At 49.0% G+C, this 14,576-nt stretch overlaps 1 protein-coding gene and 1 long non-coding RNA gene across 4 annotated transcripts in view; one reads left to right on the forward strand and one right to left on the reverse strand.

The window, feature by feature from the left end:
• Positions 1 to 14,576, forward strand: part of RTTN (rotatin) — a 660,131-nt gene that overhangs the window by 206,941 nt on the left and 438,614 nt on the right. The gene's annotated exons all lie outside the window — the stretch shown is intronic.
• LOC134928086 (uncharacterized) overlaps positions 1 to 14,576 on the reverse strand; it is a 33,562-nt gene that overhangs the window by 12,315 nt on the left and 6,671 nt on the right. Inside the window, exon 2 of the long non-coding RNA XR_010177825.1 lies at positions 10,018 to 10,113. This is a non-coding gene — a long non-coding RNA (uncharacterized LOC134928086). The remainder of the gene's footprint in view (positions 1 to 10,017; positions 10,114 to 14,576) is intronic.

Raw genomic sequence — 14,576 nt, forward strand, 5'->3', positions numbered from 1 at the left:
TATGGTATGCAATTATTCCAAAATACGGAAAAATCCGATATCCAAAATACCTCTGGTCCCAAGCATTTTGGATAAGGGATACTCAACCTGTGTGTGTATATATATATATATATATATATATATATATATATATATAATTGCAGGGTCCGGCTCTCCCATTACTGCGTTACTGCGCTGGGTGCCTCCACATGGAAATATATACACAGGAAGGTGCGGCACTCCAGGCAGCTTGAACACAGAGACGTTACTGCAGCATTTGTGAAAACAAATTTTCTCCTGATGAAAATGCCAGAATAAGGGCATTGAAACGTTTCCACAAATGCTGCAGTAACATCTCTGTGTTCAAGTCTCCTGGAGTGCCGCACCTTCCTGTGTGTGTATGTATGTATGTATGTATGTATGTATGTATGTATGTATGTGTATATATATATATATATATAATATAATATATATATATAATATAATTCCCAAATGGAAGGCACTCCGTGTCTGCAGTGATTACTTGCGTAGGTGCCCACCCTTTTGTCCTGTCCGTGCTGGACCAGAAAACCAACATATTAGCCGAGGGGTAGCACTCAGACGACTATCATAGTCAAACACTGGATCTTCTCCCCTACCGGCCATCCTGATGTCGGAGTCCCGGTGTTGGTATGCTGACTGGCGGTCTCCTGACCACTGGTCACACATAACCAACCCCGTTGAAATGGCTATGGTGTTTTCGTTCCAGCACCAAGGCGCTCACACCATTTATTCAAACCAGTAATACCTTATTTGAACATAGTTTATATATAGCTGGATAAGGGCAATTTTCTCAAAGATTGAAATAATATTGTTTATCTAGTAACTTACAGTACATTTTTTTAAATAATCATAGCACACTACTTACATGTGTGCTTTGCTTTGTAGAAGTTTACTCAAACAATTTGGAGTGCACTTATCTATTCTATAGACCTTATTATACAAAGCACAGGTGCCCACAGACTTGGGAAGCATAGCTGGCGCTGTTTACCTTTATAACATACCTAACCTAACAAATTCAATGAATGAGATTCCAATTCAAAGTTATACTAGTAGAGATAAGTTATTACTGGCAACTGTTACTGAATCAGTAGCTGGTTGGTAGAACTCGGCTAAGGTCCTGCAGCAGCTGCTATTTCTTCAATGTACAGTGCATCCGGAAAGTATTCACAGGGCTTCACTTGTTCCACATTTTGTTATGTTACAGCCTTATTCCAAAATGGAATAAATTCATTTTTCCCCTCAAAATTCTACACACAATACCACGTAATGACAACATGAAAATTTTTTTATTTTTTAGATTTTCTAAATTTATTACAAATAAAAAACGAAGAAATCACATGTACATAAGTATTCACAACCTTTGTTGATGCACCTTTGGCAGCAATTACAGCTTCAAGTCTTTTTGAATATGATGCCACAAGCTTGGTACACCTATCTTTGGGCTGTTTCACGCATTAATCTTTGCAGCACCACTCAAGGTTTTCCTACAAACATGACGCCTGGCATTCACGCCAAAGATTTCAATCTTTGTCTCATCAGACCAGAGAATTTTGTTTCTCATGGGCAGGGAGTCCTTCGGGTGCATTTTGGAAAGCTCCAGGTGGGCTGCCATGTGCTGTTTACTAAGGAGTGGCTTCCGTCTGGCCACTCTGCCATACAGGCCTGATTGGTGGATTGGTGCAGAGATGGTTGTCTTTCTGGAAGGTTCTCCCTCCACAGAGGAATGCTGTAGCTCTGACAGAGTGACCATCAGGTTCTTGGTCATCCCCCCGACTATGGCCCTTCACCCAGATTGCTCAGTTTAGATAGCCGGCCAGCTCTAGGAAGAGTCCTGGTGGTTCCGAACTTCCATTTACGGATGATGGAGGCCACTGTGCTCACTGGGACCTTAAAAGCAGCAGATATGGGGGGCGTGGCCTGGATGCTGAACTGAGTTGCAGCACGACCGGGGAGCTCCACTATAACTGAGGAGAAAATACCCTCATTTTTTCTCCCCGTCCTTTATACCCTCCTACCTTCAGCCCCTGCAGCTGTGAGGACCCCTCTCTGTGGTGGACTAGTGCTGCGGAATCGGGGAGCCGTTCTACAGGGTCCCGCGGGTTGCGGCCTGCCACCTCACAGAAGCCGGGGCCTCGATTTGGGACCGTCGCTGCCAGACGCTCACAGCATACACCTGTGGAGCGCCTGACGGGGGACCCTCGCTCTGAACCCCTGCGGCTGGACCACCTCGCTTGGGCTGCTGAGATCGGCGGCGCTGCGGGAGGACTGCGAGACCGGCCTGGCGCGGGAGGTCCGGAGTCCCGGCAGCGGCCATCTTGGACCTCGGGAGCCGGAGAAGGACGCAGGGGACGCCTGGTTCAAGTAACACTTCTACCAGCCGAGGTGAGCTGCTCTCCTGGCCCAGCGCTGATCCCCCCCCCTCCCACTGCAGCCTTGTATTTGCTGCCTGCGGGCGGCAACCGCCGTGGACCCTGACTGAGACGCCAGGCAGAAAGCAGCCCCATCCCTCCTGCATGCTTATCCTGGCGCTGGCTTTTGATCTCCCCTGGGACTGCATTATACGGCCTGCCCCTCCTGGGTCATTTCACTGGCCCCCCCTTGCTAATATTGTCTGGAGGCTAAGTGGGAACCCTTCGGCTGCGGGCTATAGCTGGGACCTTGCCCAAAGTATCACTCCGCGCGGGCCCTCGGCTGCCTCTGCCTAGCCCTGCCTTCCCCATTCCCCCGGCAGCCTGTGTCTCTTCAGCACCCCTGCTGCCCGGGACCCTGCGCTGGAGGACCCCTGCTGCAGCCCTCCGGAGCCCCTATTTCACCCTACCTGAGGGCCCCAGCACTCTCTCAGGCCCTGCACACTCCTGCCCCCCTGCAGGCTCCTCCCTCTCCCAGTACCCATGGGGGCCCTAACTACAGCTGGGACTAGACACCCCTTTCCTGCCACCTGATCCTAGTACGGCCCCGGTCACGGGCTGGTCCGTGTCCGGGCCTCATCCCCGCGGATCCTGGATGGGGGTGGATTTCCGGAGTGCACCAGTCCATCTCCTGCAACCTCTGACTGTCTGACTCCCCCCCCCCCCCCCCTCCCCCCGGGACCACGTGGACCCTTCTTTCTATCGAAGCTCCTCGGCCCTGTCCCACCTACGCTGCTTTGCTGGCCACCTCATGACACCTCATGACACTCCTAAGGCGAGCTCAGGGAGGACAGAAACCTCCCGTGGAGCAGAAGGGCAAAAGCTCGCTTGATCTTGATTTTCAGTATGAATACACCTCATGACACTTCTCTAGAACCCCCACCTTACCCCCCCTGGTCCTGAGCCATACTGCTGGAGCGCCTTCTCTACCTCCCATTCTGCTGACTACCCCCTTTCTCATCTGTTCAAGATGCCCAGAGGTGGCAAAAAAACGCAGGGATCTGACCTTACACCATTCCTTACTAAAAACAGCACTCCAGCCAAGAACAGGTCCGATGCTCCTGAACACCCCTATTGTCCCTCCGACTCCGATTCTGAAGATGACGATCTCACACCCCTTACCTGCAGGGACTTTCTCTCCCTCCTTAATGAGGTGCGGAATGTTAAGTCCTCTGTCCAGGCTCTCCACTCCCTGAAGTCCGATATTGCCAAAATTGGCTCCAGAACTGATCAACTTGAACGGAGGGTAGAAGAGATGGTGACGTTCCAACAATCGGTCGAGACCGACTTCCATCAACTCCGCCAAGATGTTGCCCAATTGCGGGAGGAGCATGAAGACCAAGACAATAGGGTGAGGAGAAATAATCTGAGGATTCGGGGTATTCCTGAAGAGGTTGAAGCGGCCCATCTTGATCTTTACCTTAAGTGCCTCTTTGCCCACCTATCACCTGACACCCCTGAAGACCATCTTCTCCTGGACTGAGCACATCAAGCTCTTTGACCTCGCTCCCAAGACTCCTCTCAGCCCAGGGATGTCATTCTCCGAATGCACTACTTCACTGCAAAAGAGGCCGTTATGAGAGAAGCCCGACGACTGGGGTCTGTGTCTTTCCAGAATGTCTCCCTGCAGATCTTCCAGGACTTATCCCCGCTCACTCTGGCCAAACGTAGGGACTTTAAGCCCATCACCTCCCTGCTTTCCCAACATAATGTTAAGTACCGCTGGGGTTTCCCCTTCCGTATCCTGGTTTGGCATTAAGTGAAGCTGCTCACGGCCGGAAACCTACCCGAGGCTCAATCGCTGCTCTCCCAAGCTGGGTATCCCCACCGCTGAACAGGACCTCTCTGCTCCACGCCTGCCTATGCGGACACTGCGGAACCCACCCCCGCCTCCCCGTTCGGAGTGGTTCACGGTTCCAGCTTTTACAACCTCTCCGGCTCCACCTCCAGTTCCCTGATGGACTTCAAGCTTTCTGATTTGACAACCTGTGTCTATATTTGTGTCAACCTTCCTTGGTCGTACTCCCTAGCCGGGGAGCTGTTTAACTTTAGTTCCTTCATGCCCTGATTTCCCGATCCCTTAGTCTGTTCTCATATGTTATGTTGTTACCCCTTGTTACAACGTGTTAATCCGTTTTTTCCATGCTCTGTTTTTCTCTTCTTCGATTTCTCTCTGGAGCTGGCGCTCCTTCTATTTCTCGTTCCTTTTTTCTCTCTAGCTTTTCCCCTGAGGTCTCTCCAGGGTGGGTTTGCTTCCTACCCTTTGCTACGTGGTTTGTGATGCATCATCTGGATGCCATGCTTTGCCCCCTTAGGGCTTTCAGCCCTCTTGCTGACCTAGGTGCCTTCCCGACACCTAGTACCCCTTTCCCCCTGTCAGCACCACCGGTCCTGGCCCCTACCGCCGGATGACCAACTACCCTCCCCTCCCTTCCGGTTTCCTTTCCTTCTTCCCTCCTTTCTGGCTACGCTGTCTTAAGCTTTGTATCCCTCTCTTCTATTTCTCTTCCTCCCTACCCTACTTTCAGAGCTCTACACTCTTTCTATTCTGCCTACCTCTTTGCCGTTTGCCCATGGGTCTCCGGGTACTCTCTTTTAATGTGAAGGGCCTGAATAGCCCTCAAAAAAGAGGTAAGCTTTTTACCTCCCTTAAACTCCATAAGGGCGACCTGGTCTTTCTCCAGGAGACTCATTTCCTACATAACGCCCACTCTACGCTACAATGTAAACCATACCCTGATTCTTTCCATGCCTGTGATCATTCGACCAAAAAACGGGGGGTCGCTGTCTTATTTTCCCGTCACCTCACCTTTGAGCTTCTAGATTACCACGCCGATAAGGATGGCCGGTTTCTGGTCTTGGTGGGGAAACTTAACAACAAACTATGCACTTTAGCTAACATCTATGCCCCTAACCAACGACAGGAGCTATTCTTTGCAAAACTAGATACCCTCCTTACTCAAGTCCGGCAAGGCGACCTCATACTTGCTGGGGATTTTAACTCTGTTTTAAATCCAAATATAGACCGCTCTCCCTCCCTACCCTCTGCTTCCCCGTAAGACTCTCTCCGCTCTAGGTCCCTCCTCCATCTCATGCGATCCCAGCTTCTCTACGACTCCTGGAGGATAAAAGATCCTTCTGCGCGTGACTATACCTTTTATTCTGCTCCTCATAATTCTTACTCCCGCATCAATATGGTCCTGCTCAGCCATGAACTTGCTCTGAATCTCCACGCTGCCCATATACACCCATTAATCTGGTCTGACCATGCCCCTATCTCTTGCGACCTTTTGGGCCTGCTCTCTCGCCCCCGCCCCATGACATGGCGTCTTAACGACTCCCTCCTTCACAACCCGGAGGTGCGCTCCCATCTTCGGGACAAGCTTTCTGACTATTTTACTCTGAACGACTCCCCTGACATTTCTAGGTCCACTCTCTGGCTGGCACACAAGGCAGTTCTTCGTGGGCACTTCATCAGCCTGGCCTCGAAAGTCAAAAAACAGTCTCTCACCCAGTTTAACAAACTCTCTATTAAACTCCACACCCTTGAGACCCAGCACAAGGCGTCCTCCGACCAGGCTACTCAACCTCCTTCTCTCCAGACGGGTGGCTAAATGTCTCAAATGGCTTCGCCAGTCTTTTTATGAGAAGGGAGATAAGGCAGACAAGATCTTGGCGGCACGACTCCGCTCCACGAGAGCCAAAACTAATATTATCTCTATTAGAGACCCTCTCAACCAGTTAGTTCATGACCCTACCGCCATTAGGGCTGCATTCCAATCCTACTATGCTGACTTGTACAACCTGCCACCCCCCTCGCCTGGTTCTTCCTCTCAGTCACACTCTGACCTAGTCTCCCACTTTCTTTCAGCCTCTAACTTGCCTAGATTACCTCAGGACGCCATGGACCATCTTAAAAGTGAGATCTCGGTGGAGGAAATTGCCCAAACTATACTCGTGCAAAAGATCGGTAAATCCCCTGGCCCGGATGGGTTTACAGCTCTTTATTACAAAAAAATTTCCGATCTCTCCCCCCACCTTCAGTCCCTGTTTAATAGGATTATCCATGGCACCTCTTTTCCTCCTGAGATGTTAGAGGCCAGAATTATGGTGATCCCTAAGGAAGGCAAGGATACCCTTAACTGCGCTAGCTACCGACCTATATCCCTCCTGAACCTGGACTTAAAAATGTTTGCTAAAATCCTAGCCAATCGCCTTAACCCATATCTCCCTTCCCTTGTCCACTACGACCAAGCGGGGTTTATCCCGGGCCGCCAGGCGAGGGATAACACCAGAAGTGCTATCAATCTTATACACATCTCGAACTCCAGGGGTTCCCCCGCTATCATGCTCTCCTTGGATGCTGAAAAAGCTTTCGACTGGATCTCCTAGAGTTTTCTGAGAGCCGCCCTGGAGGCCTATGACTTGTCTGGTGTCTATCTCACTGGTGTTCTGGCACTATACTCCACCCCCTCCGCCACAGTCTTAATCAATGGCGTCCCGTCTGCTCCGGTCCGCATATCAAATGGTACACGTCAGGGATGCCCTCTATCGCCGTTAATATTTGCCCCTATTATTGAGCCGCTCGCCTCTCAAATTAGAGCTCATCAAGGTATACATGGTATACAAGTAGGCCGTACCGATCCTAAAATCTCCCTCTTCGCTGATGACATTCTACTTTCCCTGACCCAGCCCCTTATCTCACTCCCAAATTTATTTTCAGTCCTGCATTCTTATAGCCTTATATCAGGCTACAAGATCAATTATTCCAAGTCCGAGGCTATGCTGCTTCATGTCCCCCACCAAGATGCTGAATCCCTTCGCGCCAACTTCAATTTTAAATGGCAGCCTACGAAGATCAAATACCTGGGGATTTACCTGACCTCCCGCTACGACACTCTCTTCCGTGAAAACTTCCCACCCATTCTCACCAAAACACACGCTGACCTGATGTCCTGGAACAGTCTCTTCATATCGTGGCTGGGTAGGATCATAGCAGTTAAAATGAGCATAGTTCCCAAATGGCTCTATCTCTTTCAGACCCTCCCTGTGGCTGTCCTGGCCTCCTTCCTTCGTACTATCCAGCGAGCCCTTGTGCGTTTTATCTGGAACCACAGACCCCCCCGCATCGCTGCCAACACTCTGAAAACACCAACCTCTGCAGGCGGTTGGGGTCTTCCTGATATCAAACTCTATTACCTTGCCTCTCATCTCTCCCATATTGTCACCTCTTATGCTCCCCCGGTTGGATATCGAAGCAGCCCACATCAACCTTCCGGTCCTGACCCCCTTGTGGGGTTTGCCCCCTGCCTCCCGACCCCCAACCTCCAAACTCCTCCCCACTATTAAATTTAATCTTAGAATTTGGGATTCCCACTCTCTGAAGATGGGTCTTACCACTACCCCCTCGCCCTTGACCCCTGTCTGGCAGAACCCTATGTTTCCTCCTGGATTCTCGATTACGAGGTTTCGTACATGGTACAGCTGGGCTTCAAATTCCAGACTGATTTTGCCAACCGGGGTCAATGGCTCTCCCTATCTGATCTCCAACAGAAGACCCCTCGCACTCAATTAATCCCTTTCAATTCCTACAAATCCGTCACTTCTTAGGTTTCCTGCCCTCTTCCGCTTTGCTCCGTGACCTTACCCCTTTGAAAGTTTATGCATAAACTCCCACCTCTCCAAAGGCTTAATTTCCCAACTTTCCTCCCTGTTACTGGATTCTTCCCTTCCCTCCTCCCGGTCCCACGAACTCGCATGGGAGCACGATCTCGGGCCTCCCCCGGAATGCGAAGACTGGGAGGACATGAGACTGGGGATTGCTAAGTGCTGTATTGCCACTGCTTTCAAAGAGATGGCTTACAAGATTTACTACCGTTGGTACTACACCCCTGATAGACTTAATAAATTATTTCCGTCTTCCTCCCCTAACTGCTGGAGGAACTGCGGATGTAGGAGCACTATGCTTCATATATGGTGGACCTGCCCTGTTATCGTTTCCTTCTGGAATCTAGTCCACTCCCTCCTTAACTCCCTTCTGGACTCCCCCGTGCTTAAAGATCCCTGGATCTTTTTGCTGTGTCACCCTCCCCCGATGCTTGATAAATTCTCCCAAAAACTGACTACACACATCCTAACTGCGGCAAAATCACTGATCGCTCTTAATTGGAAAAATCCCTCTCCCCCCTCTCTCCCGTCCCTTAAAGCCAAGATCTGGCATATTGCGTCAATGGAAAGGATTACATATTATCTCCACGATCGGGGTCACGTTTTTGAGCAGGTTTGGGCCCCCTGGCTCGTTGCTGAACGTAGATCGCCGCCTCTCCCCTCTTGTTCCTAGCTCCATCCGCAGACTCATGGGCATCGACTACCGCTTTTCCTCCATTTCTTCTCTCCTTTTATTTTTTCTTCTTTTTCTTATCCTCTCTCGTCTCTCCCTTGCTCTCCTTCTCTTTCCCATTTTCTGTTATAACTTTCTTCAGGATATGTACCGTGCCTTTATTACACCGTGGTCCCCTCCACTTATCCCCCTCTTCCTTCTCCCCCTTCCCCCCCATATTTGATACTTTGTTACCAATGTTTTACTTTTGATTGTTTTTGTTCTTCATTCTAAAAATGTGGTTTTTGTTGGGCGTTGGTCCTCTTGACTGCGTGTCCCTTTTCTTATTGTTTTGTTTGGCCACTCTGTTTAACCACGCAAAAATAAAGAATTTAAAAAAAATAAAAAAAGCAGCAGATATTTTTCTGTACCCTTCCCCAGATTTGTGCCTCGAGACAGTCCTGTCTCGGAGGTCTACAGACAATTCCTTTGACTTCATGCTTGGTTTGTGCTCAGACATGCACTGTCAAGTGTGGGACCTTATATAGGTGTGTGCCTTTCCAAATCATGTCCAATCAACTGAATTTACCACAGGTTGACTCCAATTAAGCTGTAGGAACATCTCAAGGATGATCAGTGGAAACAGGATGCACCTGAGCTAAATTTTGCGCTTCATGGCAAAGGCTGTGAATACTTATGTACATGTGATTTCTTAGTTTCTTATTTTTCATAAATTTGCAAAAATCTCAAACTTTTTTCACGTTGTCATTATGGGGTATTGTGTGTAGAATTTTGAGGACAAAAATTAGTTTATTCCATTTTGGAATAAGGCTGTAACATAATAAAATGTGGAAAAAGTGAAGCCCTGTGAATTCTTTCCGGATGCACTGTAATTACTCATTTGAAGTTATATAGAGGAGCAGGTAAAGACAATAAGCAGGATGTAACGCCTTAACTCAAAAGCTGTGATTTATAGAGCAATGTAAGTGTGCACTTCCAAATATTATTCCTTTTCATATGTGTTTTGTTTTTACTTTTTGTTTGATTTATTGTTCTTTTAAGTTGTTCTGAAAAATTCATGTGCTCAAAAGCTAAGTTTTAGCTATATCTTATCTTCATTTACCAAAAGAGTTTCTATAGCAGTAGTTCCAACACTTCCCCAATTCACAGGGCCCTAGTATCACTGCAATCTTTCACGGTATATGAAGGTCAAAAGTTTCCTATTGAAATACTCAGCAGATATTATTAAAATCAGAAAATTGTACTTACCTACATCATCCTTAGGTTCCGTTATGTGGTGTTAGATGTTTGTTCTTCTGTTTGCCCACATCACTTCTAATTGTCAGTCTCCTGCTTTGGTTCTACCTATCACATCAAGCAGAAGAGAAGGAAAGGAAAGAATTAGAGGAGTTGTTGAAGATCGGGTGTGGAACATGAGAGACAGTAGGTTGTGGGAAAGTATGGGATAATAAGGAGACAAAGGAACAGATGTTATGGAGGAATCTTGTCCTGATTGCTAGTGGTATTTCTCTATCGTCCTAAGTGGATGCTGGGGTTCCTGAAAGGACCATGGGGAATAGCGGCTCCGCAGGAGACAGGGCACAAAAAAGTAAAGCTTTACTAGGTCAGGTGGTGTGCACTGGCTCCTCCCCCTATGACCCTCCTCCAGACTCCAGTTAGATTTTGTGCCCGAACGAGAAGGGTGCAATCTAGGTGGCTCTCCTAAAGAGCTGCTTAGAGAAAGTTTAGTTTAGGTTTTTTTTCTTTACAGTGAGTCCTGCTGGCAACAGGATCACTGCAACGTGGGACTTAGGGGGAAAGTAGTAAACTCACCTGCATGCAGAGTGGATTTGCTGCTTGGCTACTGGACACCATTAGCTCCAGAGGGATCGAACACAGGCCCAGCCGTGGAGTCCGGTCCCGGAGCCGCGCCGCCGACCCCCTTGCAGATGCTGAAGCGTGAAGAGGTCCGGAAACCGGCGGCTGAAGACTCCTCAGTCTTCATAAGGTAGCGCACAGCACTGCAGCTGTGCGCCATTTTCCTCTCAGCACACTTCACTGGGCAGTCACTGAGGGTGCAGAGCGCTGGGGGGGGGCGCTCTGAGAGGCAAATATAAACCTTATACAAGGCTAAAAATACCTCACATATAGCCCATAGGGGCTATATGGAGATATTTAACCCCTGCCTGACTGGAAAAATAGCGGGAGAAGAACCCGCCGAAAAAGGGGCGGGGCCTATCTCCTCAGCACACGGCGCCATTTTCTGTCACAGCTCCGCTGGTCAGAACGGCTCCCAGGTCTCTCCCCTGCACTGCACTACAGAAACAGGGTAAAACAGAGAGGGGGGGCACATTAATGGCTATATATATATATATTAAAGCAGCTATAAGGGAGCACTTAATATAAGGATATCCCTTGTATATATAGCGCTTTGTGGTGTGTGCTGGCAGACTCTCCCTCTGTCTCCCCAAAAGGGCTAGTGGGTCCTGTCTTCATTAGAGCATTCCCTGTGAGTTTGCGGTGTGTGTCGGTACGTGGTGTCGACATGTATGAGGACGATATTGGTGTGGAGGCGGAGCAATTGCCAAATATGCAGATGTCACCCCCCAGGGGGTCGACACCAGAATGGATGCCTTTATTTGTGGAATTACGTGATGGTTTATCTTCCCTTAAACAGTCAGTTGAGGACATGAGGCGGCCGGACAATCAATTAATGCCTGTCCAGGCGCCTCAAACACCGTCAGGGGCTGTAAAACGCCCTTTGCCTCAGTCGGTCGACACAGACCCAGACACGGGCACTGATTCCAGTGACGACGGTAGAAATTCAAACGTATTTTCCAGTAGGGCCACACGTTATATGATTTTGGCAATGAAGGAGACGTTACATTTAGCTGATACTACAGATACCGTAAAACAGGGTATTATGTATGGTGTGAAAAAACTACAAACAGTTTTTCCTGAATCAGAAGAATTAAATGACGTGTGTGATGAAGCGTGGGTTGCTCCTGATAAAAAGTTGATAATTTCAAAAAAGTTATTGGCATTATACCCTTTCCCGCCAGAGGTTAGGGCGCGCTGGGAAACACCCCCTAAGGTGGACAAGGCGCTCACACGCTTATCCAAACAAGTGGCGTTACCCTCTCCTGAGACGGCCGCACTTAAGGATCCATCAGATAGAAAGATGGAAGTTATTCAAAAGAATATATACACACATGCAGGTGTTATACTACGACCAGCTATAGCAACTGCCTGGATGTGCAGTGCTGGAGTAGTTTGGTCAGAATCCCTGATTGAAAATATTGATACCCTAGATAGGGACAATGTTTTACTGTCGTTAGAACAAATAAAGGATGCATTTATCTATATGCGTGATGCACAGAGGGATATTTGCACACTGGCATCTCGGGTGAGTGCTATGTCCATTTCAGCCAGAAGAGCCTTATGGACACGACAGTGGACAGGCGATGCGGATTCAAAACGTCACATGGAGGTTTTGCCGTATAAAGGGGAGGAGTTATTTGGAGTTGGTCTATCAGACTTGGTGGCCACGGCTACTGCCGGGAAATCCACTTTTTTACCTCAAGTCACTCCCCAACAGAGAAAGGCACCGACCTTTCAACCGCAGCCTTTTCGCTCCTACAAAAATAAGAGAGCAAAGGGCTTGTCGTACCTGCCACGAGGCAGAGGAAGAGGGAAGAGACACCAACAGGCAGCTCCTTCCCAGGAACAGAAGCCCTCCCCGGCTCCTGCAAAAACCTCAGCATGACGCTGGGGCCTCTCAAGCGGACTCGGGGACAGTGGGGGGCCGTCTCAAAAATTACAGCGCGCAGTGGGCTCACTCGCAGGTAGACCCCTGGATCCTGCAGATAATATCTCAGGGGTACAGGTTGGAATTAGAGACGGATCCTCCTCATCGTTTCCTGAAGTCTGCCTTACCAACCGTCTCTTCCGAAAGGGAGAGGGTGTTGGAAGCCATTCACAAGCTGTACGCTCAGCAGGTGATAGTCAAAGTACCCCTATTACAACAAGGAAAGGGGTATTATTCCACTCTATTTGTGGTACCGAAGCCGGATGGCTCGGTAAGGCCTATTCTAAATCTGAAGTCCTTGAACCTCTACATAAAAAAGTTCAAGTTCAAGATGGAGTCACTCAGAGCAGTGATAGCGAACCTGGAAGAAGGGGACTTTATGGTATCCTTGGACATCAAGGATGCGTATCTACACGTTCCGATTTACCCCGCACACCAGGGGTACCTCAGGTTCATTGTTCAAAACTGTCACTATCAGTTTCAGACGCTGCCGTTCGGATTGTCCACGGCGCCTCGGGTCTTTACCAAGGTAATGGCCGAGATGATGATTCTTCTTCGAAGAAAAGGCGTATTAGTTATCCCATACTTGGACGATCTCCGAATAAGGGCAAGGTCCAGAGAACAGCTGGAGACAGCTTTAGCACTATCTCAAGAGGTGCTAAGACAACACGGGTGGATTCTGAATATTCCAAAATCCCATTTAATCCCGACAACTCGTCTGCTGTTCCTAGGAATGATTCTGGACACGGTTCAGAAAAAGGTTTTCCTTCCAGAGGAAAAAGCCAAGGAGTTATCCGATCTGGTCAGGAACCTCCTAAAACCAGGAAAAGTGTCAGTACATCAATGCACAAGAGTCCTGGGAAAAATGGTGGCTTCTTACGAAGCAATTCCATTCGGCAGATTCCATGCAAGAATATTCCAAAGGGATCTGTTGGACAAATGGTCAGGGTCGCATCTGCAGATGCACCTGCGAATAACCCTGTCACCAAAGACAAGGGTGTCACTTCTGTGGTGGTTGCAGAAGGCTCACCTATTAGAAGGCCGCAGATTCGGCATTCAGGATTGGATCCTGGTGACCACGGACGCCAGCCTGAGAGGCTGGGGAGCAGTCACACAAGGAAGAAACTTCCAGGGAGTATGGACGAGTCTGGAAAAGTCTCTTCACATAAACATTCTGGAACTAAGAGCAATCTACAATGCTCTAAGCCAGGCGGAACTTCTCCTGCAAGGAAAGCCGGTGTTGATTCAGTCGGACAACATCACGGCGGTCGCCCATGTAAACAGGCAGGGCGGCACAAGAAGCAGGAGTGCAATGGCAGAAGCTGCCAAGATTCTTCGCTGGGCGGAGAATCACGTGATAGCACTGTCAGCAGTGTTCATCCCGGGCGTGGACAACTGGGAAGCAGACTTCCTCAGCAGACACGATCTTCATCCGGGAGAGTGGGGTCTACATCCAGAAGTCTTCAACATGTTAATAGACCGTTGGGAAAGACCAATTGTAGACATGATGGCGTCTCGCCTCAACAAGAAACTGGACAAATATTGCGCCAGGTCAAGAGATCCACAGGCAATAGCTGTGGACGCACTGGTAACTCCTTGGGTGTACCAGTCAGTGTATGTGTTTCCTCCTCTGCCGCTCATACCAAAGGTATTGAAGATCATACGGCAAAGAAGAGTAAGAACAATACTAGTGGTTCCGGATTGGCCGAGAAGGACTTGGTATCCGGAACTTCAAGAGATGCTCACGGACGAACCGTGGCCTCTACCTCTGAGAAGGGACCTGCTACAGCAGGGTCCCTGTCTTTTTCAAGACTTACCGCGGCTGCGTTTGACGGCATGGCGGTTGAACGCCAGATCCTAAAAGGGAAAGGCATTCCAGAAGAAGTCATTCCTACCTTGATTAAGGCACGGAAGGAAGTCACCGTGAAACATTATCACCGCATTTGGCGAAAATATGTAGCGTGGTGCGAGGATCGGAGGGTTCCGACGGAGGAATTCCAACTGGGTCGTTTCCTACATT

Source organism: Pseudophryne corroboree, chromosome 5 (assembly GCF_028390025.1).
Source record: "Pseudophryne corroboree isolate aPseCor3 chromosome 5, aPseCor3.hap2, whole genome shotgun sequence".
Lineage (NCBI taxonomy): Eukaryota > Metazoa > Chordata > Amphibia > Anura > Myobatrachidae > Pseudophryne > Pseudophryne corroboree.